The 13988-nt window shown below is 40.7% G+C and overlaps 1 long non-coding RNA gene across 1 annotated transcript in view; it reads left to right on the forward strand.

The window, feature by feature from the left end:
- The first annotated feature begins 11293 nt into the window (after nt 1-11293).
- The window catches only part of LOC143840650 (uncharacterized), an 80846-nt gene continuing 78151 nt past the window's right edge, over nt 11294-13988 (forward strand). Inside the window, exon 1 of the long non-coding RNA XR_013232284.1 lies at nt 11294-11337. This is a non-coding gene — a long non-coding RNA (uncharacterized LOC143840650). The remainder of the gene's footprint in view (nt 11338-13988) is intronic.

A 13988-nucleotide genomic window follows, 5' to 3' on the forward strand; every position in this document is an offset into this window, starting at 1 on the left:
TGAAAGACTGCTTGTGAGCTCATATAATTCTCCATATTGGAAAAAAAAATCAGTACCTGGAGAGGTTGACAAAAGCACAAATGTCAAGAGGTTATCCTGTCTCTTCCCTGGCAATTTTGTGCACAAATTACTCTCTCTTGAATCTCACTTGTGTTTCCTTAGAAGTCATTAATGAAATCTTTCTTCTGAAAGATATGCTAAATGAGCTCTTTCGCACAGTGTGGCATTCCCAGTCAGGACAGGCCATCCATCACCATCCCCTCCCCCACCCATCAGCTACCAGCCACCAATCTAGCTTCCTCTTCCAGCCAATGAAATGCTGACTTTTAAAAGTGGAACTTTTCCTGTGCAATCATCCCCAAGGAATGCAAAGCGAAAGGCTTGTGTGTGGAGGATGCTGAACAGCCCTTGTGCAATGTGTATCGCTAAGATATAGAACCTGCTATATGATGCTTGGGCAAGAAAGCAAGTTCTGCATCCCAGGACTGGAACTGTGATTAGAGAAAGTACTTTTTAAAACATCTATATCTCAGGCAAACAATAAAGACATGCGCAAGAGATGGATGGCAAAGGAGGCTGCTTAGGATGATGAAGATCCAAGCAGACTGTGAAGAGCTCCACAAGAATTTCTCCCAACTGGAAGAACTGGAAATAAAATTAAAAACACGGTTCTGTACAGATCTCTGTATGGTGATGCACATGAGAGGCCACGTATGCACACACATGCACACCTGATGAGGGTCTGAATGTCTTAATCAGGAAAGAGCTGGTGTGTGTGCAGGGGTTAATGAAAATGTCAACTCAATGCAGAGCACATCCCTACAAAAATGACACGATGAAATTAAGACAACTGGATTCGCTGCTTTTGTTTCTGATGCTGTATGGGATGCAGTGGTAAGTCCCTATGTTTGCTCTTGAAACACCTCAGCCACAATTCTTAAATTATTGCTCCACTAGCATTAGTCTTTGTCAAACAGCTTTCAGTGCTTTTGTAACTATGCTACAAAGGCTATCAGTTGCCTTAATTTATTACTGTGGCTTGATATGGGGCGGGGGGGGGGGGTGTTGTCACTAGGTCAGCAATCCTAAAGACATTTTCCTGGGAGGAAGCACAACTGAATAAAATGGGACTCACACCTAAGTAAAGGTGCTTGGAACTGCTTCCAAGATTCCCCAAGAAGGAATGCTTTAGAAAATCTTGAACATTTATGAGATTTGGTATCCCCCCCATGTCATAACCCTATAAATAAACAGCTTCCTCTATGGGACTTTTGATTACTTACAGATCTTGAACTAAATTCTTTTCTTGGTATTCCTTCTTTACAAAGGGTACATTGTTTTGCTTGCGGCAAAAGAATGAAACCCACCTCTAATATTAGAATGATATGCTTCCGTTCTAATATTAATTAAAGCAGCCTAGGATGATGATAATCATTGGCTATGTAATGAGCTAGAAAGGTCTGGTATAATGTTTGGGGGCAATGGCCTCCAGGCTGGATGGTGGGTTCCCTTCCATCCACCCACCCACCCACTCAGCCACCGCCTTACTGTTTTTGATTTATCTGAAGGAATCACAGGAGTATATTTTATTTCACTGTTGCTTTTTAGCTCCGTGCTGATTCTGCTCTCTAAACCCTGCTGAGGAGCATGTCTGAAAGGGAGGGAGAGGTAGGAGGGGACGCCAGTGAAGCGGAGATGTACTTAATGCAGATGCCATTAATAAATCACTGATAGTTAAGATATAGATTGGGTGATGGGCAGCAGATGGGAAGGAGGAATGTCAAATTACTTTTCTCATATAGATTATTGGATTAACAAGGAAGCAGCGGGTGTGTGGCAAAACCGGTGTAACAAATTACCATCGTAAAAAAACCCAGAGCTCATTGCAAACTGGTAATAATGCCATGTTGGCCATTAGCTCTCTAGAGAGATACACAGCATACAAGCATCAATCTTCTGGCAAAGAGATGGCCACTGGCACATTAGGATATACCAGATACAGAATTGGCTAGTCTGCTGCCATTTTCTACCCCACAATGCATGCACATGCTATGGAAACAGGGTGGCAAATAGCATCTATTTATCTAACACACCTTAGAAAGTTGCCAGTCGAGTCCAGTATCTCTCAGTACAAGGAAGGAACTAACCACAGCTCTCCAGTACTTATCTAGTCATATTCTACACTTAACATTGGAAATACATAATTCAAAGAAATAGATGTTAACTATATTTGTTAATTGTACAAGAAGCTGATCAATTTCAGTTACTACTATATACAATCTCAAAATCCACTGACTCACAAAGAGATGGATTGGATAGGAGTCTCTGAACCAGATATTGTCTTTAGTAAGTACAATATGCCATAGCTCAGTGGTGGAAAATCTACTATGCATGCAGAAGGTCCCAGGTTCAATCCCCAGAATCTCCAGCTAAAAGGAACACATAACAAGTAATGTGAAAGACCTTCTCCTGTGACCGTGGGAGAGGTACTTTGCATTAGAGTAGATAATGCTGACATTGATGAACTGGCCAGTGGTCTGACTCACTATGTCAGCTTTAAGCTTAAAGGCATGGTTGGCAACATTCCAAACCTGATTCCACAGCGTCTAAGGCAGGGGTAGTCAAACTGCGGCCCTCCAGATGTCCATGGACTACAACTCCCAGGAGCCCCTGCCAGCAAATGCTGGCAGGGGCTCCTGGGAATTGTAGTCCATGGACATCTGGAGGGCCGCAGTTTGACTACCCCTGGTCTAAGGTATGTGTGTAATCCCAGCCTACACTTAATATTTATCACTGTAGAGCTCTAAGGCACTTGAAATAGAATGTAGGAATAAAATACACAAGTAACCCCTACAAATGAATCAATTAATTCAGAACCAAATCCTAATAAGTGTTTTTTTAATTACAGTTAATAATATCTACTAGCTGAAGATAAAAAGAAGATAAGAATGAAGATAAGGTCCATCAGTCTAACAGAAATGGAAGTCAACCTAGGAAAACAATTTTTAAAAATCCTGAAATGTGTACAACTACAAAGAGAAAACCACAAAGTACAGCAGGATTTCCACGGCAGTGGTGTGACTACGGAGAAGGATGGATTAAGGGTCATACGTGATGTTAGCAACACCGCCATAATAGGGTCAACATTACTAGTACAGCAAGAAAATTCTGGATGTGTTAAAAGCAACATTAGCCACAGGATTATTATTCTGAATAAGACAATAAAGAGGATATATGGCCCTTCTGGGGAATTGGTGAGACTACAGATTTAAGGGCTCAATGAGGTTAGCATATGTAGTAAGATATTTTAAAACCCAATATCCCTGTTAAGTCCTGACATTTCTATTGTTCTGAGTGTTATAATAACTTGCAACTCAACAGTTTTCTTTGCTAATCTGTTCCTGAAGTTCCTTTGCAATAAAACAACTCCTTTGAGATCACCCATTGAATGTCCTGGAAGGTTTGAGTGTTCTCCAGCAGTTTTCTCAGACTTGTGATTCTTGATGTCCATTGTGTCCACTGATCCTTTGGCATAGCCTTTGACTTGTTTGCCTTAGGTTGAGAACTGAAGGGCATTATAGGCATTTAGTGGGGTATACAATGTTAGAAGATGAGCATGTGAATAGGCCTGAGATGGTTTTTAGGCCTAGTGATCGTGTTGCCTAGGCATACATGGCAGCAAGTTGGCATCTTGAGCTGGACTCAAACTTTGTTTTGTAGTAGGACAAATATTTTACCTCATTTCTAAAAAAATCATCTGATGATAGGGAACTACAGATACAGATGGTGTTAAATGAAATCTGAATGCCTTTGTTGAAGTTAAACATGCATTGAAACACTACTGGTAGAGGTTTATCAAGGTCTGGACAAACTACAACATATTTACGTGGGACAACATGCTCTAAACTGTCTTCTCTCTTTGGCAGTACATGCATTTGTGAGAAAACATTTTCATTGCTGGACCATAATAAGAGGAAACTGGGATCTCAATTAGCTGGAGATCATCTCCAAAACATTATAAGAACTGCCAGTTCTAGTCTCATTCTGGAAATTGTGCACATGGCATAAAAGAGCAAGTACAACATGTCCTCCAGCCACATCCTGGTATTAATCTGCAGCATATTAATTAGACCATGACTGAATAACTAGAAATATGCAAATTATACATGGCTTCCCTTCAGATGAAGTAAGCTTCAGCACTACACATGAGCTAATATTGCCCAAACTAATTTATATCATTGTTTCCTTCTGACCTGCTCCATTGAATTACATTTTACTGCTGGTGTTGGATTATCCATTAGGCTTTGTAAACTGGGAAACCAGTTGCCTGCTGTGGTATCATTCTCTGGGAGTTTCCTCGATGTGAAGATTGTGCCTAATTCTTGATATGATTCCTAGGGGGAAAAACCTTCTAGTTTAGAGTATACTGACAATTCCAGAAGTCAAAAGCACAGAAAAACACAAAATACTGATAGTAGTCAACATTAGGAACAAAATGTTGCTCATATTGTAGATATTTGCTAGATACAGGGAAAGATACGGTGTGAGAGAGAGGCTGTGTTGTAAGAAAGTAGATTTAAAATTAATTATTTTATTTAACATCTTCATGTACCCTCTCATGCAGCTGGTGCAGAAGTTCGGACTGGGATGTTATCAGTTGCAAATAAAACCCAGCTCTCGCTCCTGCTGGATAGCCATCCTGATTCTCCCCCAGAAACCTTGGCCAGGTTTCTGGAGGCGGTAACGAGATGGCTCAAGCAGAGTCGTCTGGGCCTCAGCCCTTCAAAGATGGATGCCCTGTACCTGGGAAGGAGGGGTCTAGGCGAGGCACCATGTTTACCCATTGGATATGGGGTACGGCTATCAGTAGTTCATTCCACCAGGAACCTGGGCATTATCCTTGATGCCTCCCTCTTTATGGAGATGCAGGTCATGAGGGTTGTATGCTTGGCATTCTACCACCTGCACCCTGCTTGGCCCTGGAGTGACTGGCCACGGTGGTCCGTGTGGTAGCTGTCTTTAGACTGGACATCTGCAGCTTGCTGTACACGGCTCTACCCTTAGCCTTGATCCGGAGACTGCAGCTGGTCCAGAATGTGGCAGCCAGGGTCCTCACGAGAACGCCATGGAGGTCCCATATCTGGCCTGCTCTCCAACAACTGCACTGGCTACCTGTTGAATTCCAGATTGGATTTAGGATTTTGGTAATCACATTTGGGACCATGGGCGGTCTGGGCCCAGTATACCTGAGGGACCGCCTCGCTGCTTATACCCCCCCCCCAAAGAGCTCTATACTCAGGCACTTCTAACTGGCTGGTGGTCCCTAGTCCTAAGGAAGCACATCTGACCTTGACCAGGCCTTGCCTGAGCTATTGCAGTTCTCCAGGGCCTACAAAATGGAGCTCTTCCACCGGGCATTTGGCTGAAGTCTATTGAACCACCATACTTGGGAGTGAAACTGGATTTCCAAAGCTCTCTTATTTTAATCAAAAGCCCTGGTTTCATTTTCTCCCTTGCAAAAAATGTAATGGGGGGACTTTACATAGAATTTTTTTGAGTTCTCTGTAAACTGCCCTGAGCCTTCGGGGAGGGTGGTATATAAAATATGAATAAATAAAATAAATAAGGACCAGAATTTATTGCCTCTTGCCAGATTTTCCCAGTTCAAATTAATTTTTTTTTCATTTTTCTCCATCAACGGCATACAAAAAGTGTATAATCAACAACAGTCACAAAAACCAGGTAACCCAATACCTTCAGAAGGGATTTTCAGGATCAATAGCTGGCTGCTGAGGGAAAGTGAAGATGTGAAAAAACTGTCCCTGAGCTCATGTGCAAGATTGCACCCACTACTTTTGCCATTGCCCCCAGCCATTCTTGTTCCAGTTGATTTCAGTAGGAAACATATTGCTAGTTTTTTGTCATTATTGTTTTGGTGTAAGTTTCAGGGCTGATAGGAAAAAGTCCTTCTGCTTGCAATTAAATTAACCACACATTGCAAATTGTAGTTTTTTGTGTCCTATCTAATTCTCAGACTGTATCCATCACCTAAGGTGTCCTCTGCACTAAGTTACAGATATATAAGATGTCACATCCCCATTTAATAGGCAATAGAAGGCACAGGAATGCATTTGGCAAGTCAAGAAATCAAGATAAAAGTAGAATACCAGAGATGGCCCAGAGGCTTGCACAAGCAACTCATTGTTTGCATGCCTTTAAAAATAATTATAGGAACTCACACATAGACACAAGAGGAAATACTGTATGCAGAAGACTGTACTAGAACTGGCTAAATGAGGAAGGGAAACACTATTTAAATAAAGACACAGCAAATTACACTGTCTTTCACAAAGTGCATCTTACTATAGCAGCCTGCAATTAATAAAAACAAACCATATGACAAATGAAAGAAAGCAAACACACAGTCTTCCAGAGAAAGAACTCCCATTGGAAGAGAAATTATGTCACACAGCTAACTTTTCTGAAACTGGGATGATAGCAAAATGTGTACACACACCTGACCTGTCACCACAATCCTGTTCAGCAGGAACATCAGCTAATTCTTATGGTTGGAAGAAGCCCATCATTTAATTACCTATTGAACCACTGTCTCTCCTCACTCCCTCATCTGTGACAACTATCAGAAGAAATCACCACAGCACCAAATGACATGTCAGGGATTCCTGAAGGTCATCTACAGTCATAATGGTTATAATCAAAGGTATTATAATATTGATGATAATTAAATGGCTTTTGGTTTAATCATTTCATTAACTAATGTCCACATGCAGGTCCATACTGAAGCATAGCCAAAAAGTCCAAAAATAAAGTAACTGTCCATAAGGCTAGACAACGAAAGCAGAACAAGGAATAGACATGCAGGCAAGTGCTAGAGGCAGACGTTCAACAAGAGACTTGCTGCAGCCTGGTGGCTTCCCCTAGTAATGAGTTGCATACTGATGAATTGAAGTATTTTGTAGGCATTCGGTGGTCTTACCATCGTCACCTGACTCATAGCTTTAGCAGTTCTTGTGTAGAGATTCCTATTAACTGGCTTGCTATCTCTATGGTTAATTCTTCTGACTAGTTGTCTTGATATGCCATTTATAGAGAAATGGCGTGTTCCCCATCTTGCATAGTCTGAGCATTTGGTGCCTGTCACTCCTACTGAGGGCAACAGGAGACAATTAAACATACACTTAGTTTTCCCATTAAAATCCACAGGGCGTTAAAGAGCTTGATGTTCACTGGATTGTGCCTTTAAGCTTCTGTAGTTTTTGTTAATTTGCTTTTCATCACTGTTTGGTATTTTGCTATATGTGTATTTTGCTGTCATATTTGAGCCAGATTTTTGTTTGGCTATTGTCTAGCCTTTCAAGATTACCCTCGCTGAGCCTTGGGTTCATCAAGTATTTAACAAAGTTAAGGTGAATGCTAAAGAGGACAGGTAAACTTATATATTATCGTTTATATGGGTGCAATCCACTGCCTCTTGACATATCCAACTATGTGTAGCACAGCTACCCATCTTGATCTATCTCCATGTATAGCCTGAATGCTTATTTTCCCAACTTCCTCACCATTCCTGCATCCTTCCAAAATCTGGAAAGATTGTTCCTGTGGTCATCCGGTACCTAGGTATGACTACATGGGTGTGGATGCTGCAATGGGAAAAGAAAAGGAAGGGAAATCAGTTTTCTGTAAACATACCTCAGCTGCTGGGTGAAAGGAAGTGATTCCCTCTACTTATCACATGTCCCAACCCACCTGGCTGTTCTTCTCTGTGTTTCTGCCACCACATGAATGATCTTTCAAAGAGTTGAAAGAGACTGCCAAAACAGAACACTAAGGAATACTCTGTGTGCCTTACAAGAGTGCATGATTGGATACCAGATATTTAGATCTGAAGATTGCTTTTCTGTGCCAAATGCCAATAGATTGTCGGGTTTTTCCCAGCAGAATCAAGCTACAGACAGAATCTACAATTCTTAGAATGAAAATGGGTGAGTTTTACCATCTTCAAGCTTTTTCAAACTAGTTCATATTATTGATTTTTAAAAAGACATGTTCCTCTCCAAATGTCCTGGACCTTAATCAGAGCTTAGAAGTTTGATTTATGATAGTTCTTTAGGATACAGTTGGGGAAGTTTAATGGTCCTTGAAAAAGGCACACACTCATGTGGTGTGTCACTTCCAGTTCACACCAAGTAGCACATTATTTTTGTCCCTATATTGTAATTCTGCCAGGCTAAATGTGATGCTTGAACATGGGGACACTGAGCAGCTGCTGAGGGAAGGATATGGCAACAGCTCTTGCAGCTTTCTCAGGGCTGACAGCTCCTCAATACAAAGAGGATAGTCTAGGTGTGAATATAGCAGCTGCTACCATCTCCTCGACTGCCTCTTTGCAAAGAAACTGTTAAATAGCTCTCCTCCAGCCTAAGGACCTTTCATCTAATTTCAGTGGCTCTTACTCCAGTGGAAGAAGTACTTACTATGGAGGATGTCATCTTAGACTTCTCCTCACAAGGAGGACCTAGGCAAACTTCCGTATGGTCTTCCATGTTGGCAGGGTTTAAATATGCAAAGGATGGAAGCACTGGCTGCTTAAAGAATAAATAGCTTTTTTGAGAATTGAAACAACTTTGTAAAGAGAGAGAAGAGAGAAAGGCAGAGAAAGTCTTTCTAACTGATTAGCTGTTCTTCTTCATCTGAAGGCAAACAGAGAGGAAGTGGGCTCAAAGGAACAGGAAGTCTCCAATTGAATCAATCAGGACACAGGAGGTGATTACTTGAAAAATACCAGGAAATTTCTAAAATATGCTAACTATACATCTTCTCCAGGATATTCTTCATATCTCTGCAGGATATTCATATCTGTGGTTGTATCCTGCACACTACAGATCTTGCACTTTCTAAAATTCCTGAGCATCAGCCCACTGGCTTTTAAAGATTTCTTCAATTAATGTTCAATTTATTTTACAGAGTAAAGTTTATGCAGGTAGCATTTTCTTCTTCCGCATGTTGTAATCCTCCTCCTTTTTTGTACTTCAGATGCTATGCAGAGAATTATGCCACTCATAAACATTAGTATTTGCCTGTTAGAGTCATTTATCATTATTTCATTCTTCTCAATGCTTCAGATAGTGCCATTCTGTTAGAGGTCATACATTTAATACTTTCTGTAACTGTTAAATATTTCCCTAGTAAAATAGATTATACTTCCCATTTAAATGTTCAGTTCTTCTGTTGTAGTTGGCTGCGTGCAAGTATGGATATGTTTGACGTTCCAAGAATCATTCGGAGAACTGGTCTATTTGGAACCTGTGACAATGTTGTTGTTTCTGTATTTAAGAATCAAGTTTGATTGAGAAAATCTTGCACAATGGCCAATAGTGCTGAAATTAGAGAGATCTGGTTATTCAGATTACCATTAATGTCATGTAGTATTTTCACTTTTCATCGTTCATACTGCCTTATACCTATTAAGTTGTGTGTCTTTTAGGGCCCAATTCAACTATGGCACACATGGTTCTCCTGTACACTGAGCAGCACTCAGAATTGAGGGCAGCAAGACTGCAGGATGACTGGATAGAGTTGCCTGCATTGTCCAAAGTTGTGTTTCTTTATTTGGTTGTCTTACTCAGTTTTTCCATATTAATCCAACTCCATACAATTACTTTCCCTAACAAATTCAATTAATCCCTGTCATTCTTGACAGGCATTGTTTTATTGACTTGCTGTCAAGGGTTTATAACTATATTTTGTTTAAACTTGATGGTCTTCTTAATTTTAAAGTTCACAACATACTAATTATGATCCTTCTCATGTCAGTTCCTTTATATAGCCCAATGCCTTGGGTGCTTTTTATGCTGAAGATTTCCAAGTTTGGCCACCACACACTTCCCTATTGCCATCATTTTTATGTTATCATCCCTAAATTTTGGAATTAGGGCATCATTAATGATATATTCATAGCTCAATTTTGATCAGAATTCAAAACATATTTCACATCCATTGGGATACCTGTTGGAACATATCAATCAGAAACTCCCTTTTTCATGTTATGCTTGAAACCTAACTCTAAACAACCAAAATATGATTAGATCTCTCATTAAAAAATTTCTTATAAAATCATGATTAATATTATACCCTCTAGTGGCAGCAGTCTTGCCTTACTAGATTTCATATGTCTGTAATCAGGTTTTAACAATCCTTTGACAGCCATAGCTTGATAACTGCCCCAAAATCTAAATTTATACTGACACCACTGCTTCTTTGAGGGCACAGAAGCTCTGGTTAAGAATGTAATGCACCTTTAAAAGGCTTAGACAAAGCTAGTAGATTCTCAGCATTCTGATACTTTATTATTTTATTCATTATATTACAAAATTTATATCTTGACTTTCTGCCCTTACAAGGGCCACCAAGTAGGGTCAATGTAATTCATTGTTGTTTTCTCTATGTCATCTATTCTGCATCCCAGCAAGCTTCATTATTCTTAATTCTAAAAGACAAGAGTTTAGCAGCTCTTTGGAATATGAATAAGACCAATTGTTGTCTGAAAGCGAGAGTATGCTGAGCTCAGGGCCAGATTAAGGGGCCAAAGCACAGCCCAACAGTGGTGCCCCATTGCTTAATTGACAAGACATTGAGACTCAACGAGTGCTAAAGGTGAAATGAAAGATTAAAAATTCAGTTTTCTTCCAGTCCATCCTTCAGAATTATACACACACACACACTAAATAGCAGTAAACAATTTAAACAACAACAGAAAAACCACCTATGTGATGCCTCCCTTCCCTTGGAGTCCACATCATGTGCTTATTTTTCTGAATGGTTAATCCAGAGCTGGTTGAGCTAAATACCATGACAGCAGGGTATAAAATAGGGTAATGCAAAGGTAATAGATCAGTCAGCTAGCAGAGAAATGAACAGAGACTGGAGAAAAGGCACCCAAGAGGGAAATGCTGTGACTTAGAACTTGAGGCTCATACCTTGGCATCTCCAAGGAAAGACAGCATACTGGAAAAGCTGTTATTTACCTGAGATCCCACAAAATGGCTACTAACCTAAACAGATTAGATACTTCTGTATGTATACTGACCTAATCTGTTCCACTTAATATTTTTGGTAAGGCCTAGGATGAGGAGCTGGTCTCATGGCTTAAATGCCACTCAGCCCACTCAGGGCAGCTGTCCCGCCCCTGAATACCTCCTCCTCCAGCTGGCTTGCCAATCACCTTCCTTCCCCACACCTGACCACCTCCTCCTCCTTCCAGTTCCCTCCACGGCTCAGAGACTGCAGACACCTGCTGTGTGAGAGCTGCTCTTTCTGGTGAGTTCCCTGCCCAAGGGCCTCCAGCCTTTAGCTTTTCCAGGTTCTGAGGGATGGGAGAAGCCATCTGCAGAGTTCTTCCACCACCACTCCTTATATTCCTGAATGCAACAAGCTTTTTCCCTAGTCTAGTATAAAGCTGAAGTCTGACTTTATAAAAGGTCTGGCCAGTTAGTGATTGAAGGAAGTTTGGGTATGTTAAAATTGCTATGGGGTGAGTGAGCTTTTCCAGGAGTTTTACTGGGGATTTGAAGTGTACATGAACATGGAAGCCTATACCTTGAATAAAATTTTGTTGGTCTCCAAGGTGCCACAGGACTCAAACTTTGTTATGTGGATTTTATATATAAACTCAGTTTTATGTATTTTATTTATATTGTAAGTCACCTTGAGCTCTATAAGGGAAAACATACCTAATAAATGTTTTAAATAAATAAAATTCTATAGTAAAACTGATGTCATGATGCAAGGGTTGCAGGAACTGGCAGGTCTCCTCCTAAGGTTGCCAGCTCGGAGTTGGGAAATACCTGGAGATTTTGGGGAAGGAGCTTGGGGATAGTGGGGTTTGGAGAGATGTGGGCCTTCAGCAGGATACAATGCTGCTCCCAAGCCTCCCCTCCTACTACTATGACTCCTACGAATCTGCCCAACCCACTGTCTCAGTAGAGCTGAGATTCCTTACAGTTTCTACCATTCTTTCGTGTTTTTGTTGTTGTTATGTTAATGTTACTGTTGTTATCACCTTGTTGTTACTATAAATGATATTACCTGTATCCTTTTCTTGTTTCATGTAAACCACCCTGAGCCTTCGGGGAGGGCAGTATATAAATACAGTAAGTAAATGCCACTGAGTTGACCTTCCAAAGCAACCAATCTGTTGCTGTTGTCTGGAGATAAATTGAAATACCCTGAAATCTCCAGACCCCACCTGCAGGCTGGCAAGCCTATCCCCACCATCTAGGAATGTCAGTTCCTACATGCAACCTGGTGGTCCCCTGGTTTTAAAGTTCATCTCTAGGCAACAGAGATCAGTTCCTCTGGAGAAAATGGCTGCTTTGGCTGTTGAACTCCATAGCATTGTACTGCACTGGGGTCCCTCCCCAACCCAAATCTCACACACTCCCAGCTCTACCCCCAGAGTCTCCAGGTATTTCCCAAATCAGAGCTGGCAACCCTACCAGAGCTCCAAATTTCTGTAGTGTGACCTGAGCCTCAGTCTCCCTGTAACATTTCCTTGCATTTTCTGTGGCACTGTACTTCCATTCATCACAAAAATAACCTAGGTCAGCTCAACTATGAGCTGCTAGGTCAAATCCTTTGATGTATAATGCATGACGAAATAACAGGCTTGCAGGAGGACCTGATTGTTAGAGCAATCTGAGGGGCTGGACAAACTGGCACTCAGCCTTGCATTAAAGTCTCCACAAAGGAGAACATGAGATTTGGGGGGCCGTGAGTCTAAAGCAGTAAATGTGGGAGAGGATGGCAAACAGCCTGTACAAAAGGGCTGAAGTTCACTTAGGATATAATTCATAAACATTAGTGCCTATGGCTTTCACATTAAAACAGTGTGGGTCCAATTTCATGATAGCTAGATGGTTGGTATTTTGTATATATAATCTAGTATTTTTCTTCATCCATGCTAAACCCTAAAGACTGCTTGACAAGGTTTCAACTGAAATATGCATATTGAATTGTATCCTAGATCTTCTGTGAATGGCTGCATAGGTAGTAGTAATAGTACTACATACTGCAAACCATTGTGTCACTTTTATCAAGCATTACCTCAGGAATCTGAGTTCCCTTCCCTAGGTGGTGATAAACTGCCAAAGATCCCCCCCGACCTTTATTCTTAAACAAGTTAAGGTGTTACTCCTTAATACCAAATAATAATAGGTTTTGTGTGAATACCTGTCCCCCAAAACTCTTTGCTTAAAAATTTTTAAGAAGGGGGGGGGAAGAACCCTCTTTCCCTAGAGTGACTAGGTGCCTTGTACTGTATAATATTTTCCAACATACGATATCTCTCAAATGTTCTTTATAATGTCTAAAATAGTGTGTGGGCTTTACACTGCTTTTCTTTGGAAGGTTATTCCAAAATGGGGGAGGGCAGTTTTGTTTGTTTGTATGCTGGGGTGTGTATTTTGCTGTGGTTTACCTAAGCAAATCAAGGAACTGTAATGTGATATTCTTTTGTGTTAAAATGGTGTTTCACTGTGCTAATTGCTGAGATGAGCTCTGCAGATGTTTTTTAGTTCCAGAAAGCACTGCTCAAAAGACAACTGTTTGGGCAAAAATGCGTTAATTGAAAAAGAAATAGGAAGTGTACTGCCAGTGGACCTAATTTTTTCTTTACTGGGATTTTTGAAAAACCTAGGAGAACTGAAATTAATTATGAATATACAGATATCTCACAGTTGTCGAAATAGCATGTTGATGGATGACCTTAGGTAAGGTGACCAGAATTTAACATTGGTAAAGTGGGACACCGTTGACCGGAGGGGGTGGGGTTCTTGATTAAACATTTGGTCTATATGGAGCAACAAAAAGTTGCATAGAACGCAAAAATAGTATTGTAATATATATACATATTTTTAATTTCAACATAAGTACAATTTGCCAGGTGCCCCCAGATGTCCCTCCAAAAGTGG

This window comes from Paroedura picta, chromosome 6 (assembly GCF_049243985.1).
Source record: "Paroedura picta isolate Pp20150507F chromosome 6, Ppicta_v3.0, whole genome shotgun sequence".
Lineage (NCBI taxonomy): Eukaryota > Metazoa > Chordata > Lepidosauria > Squamata > Gekkonidae > Paroedura > Paroedura picta.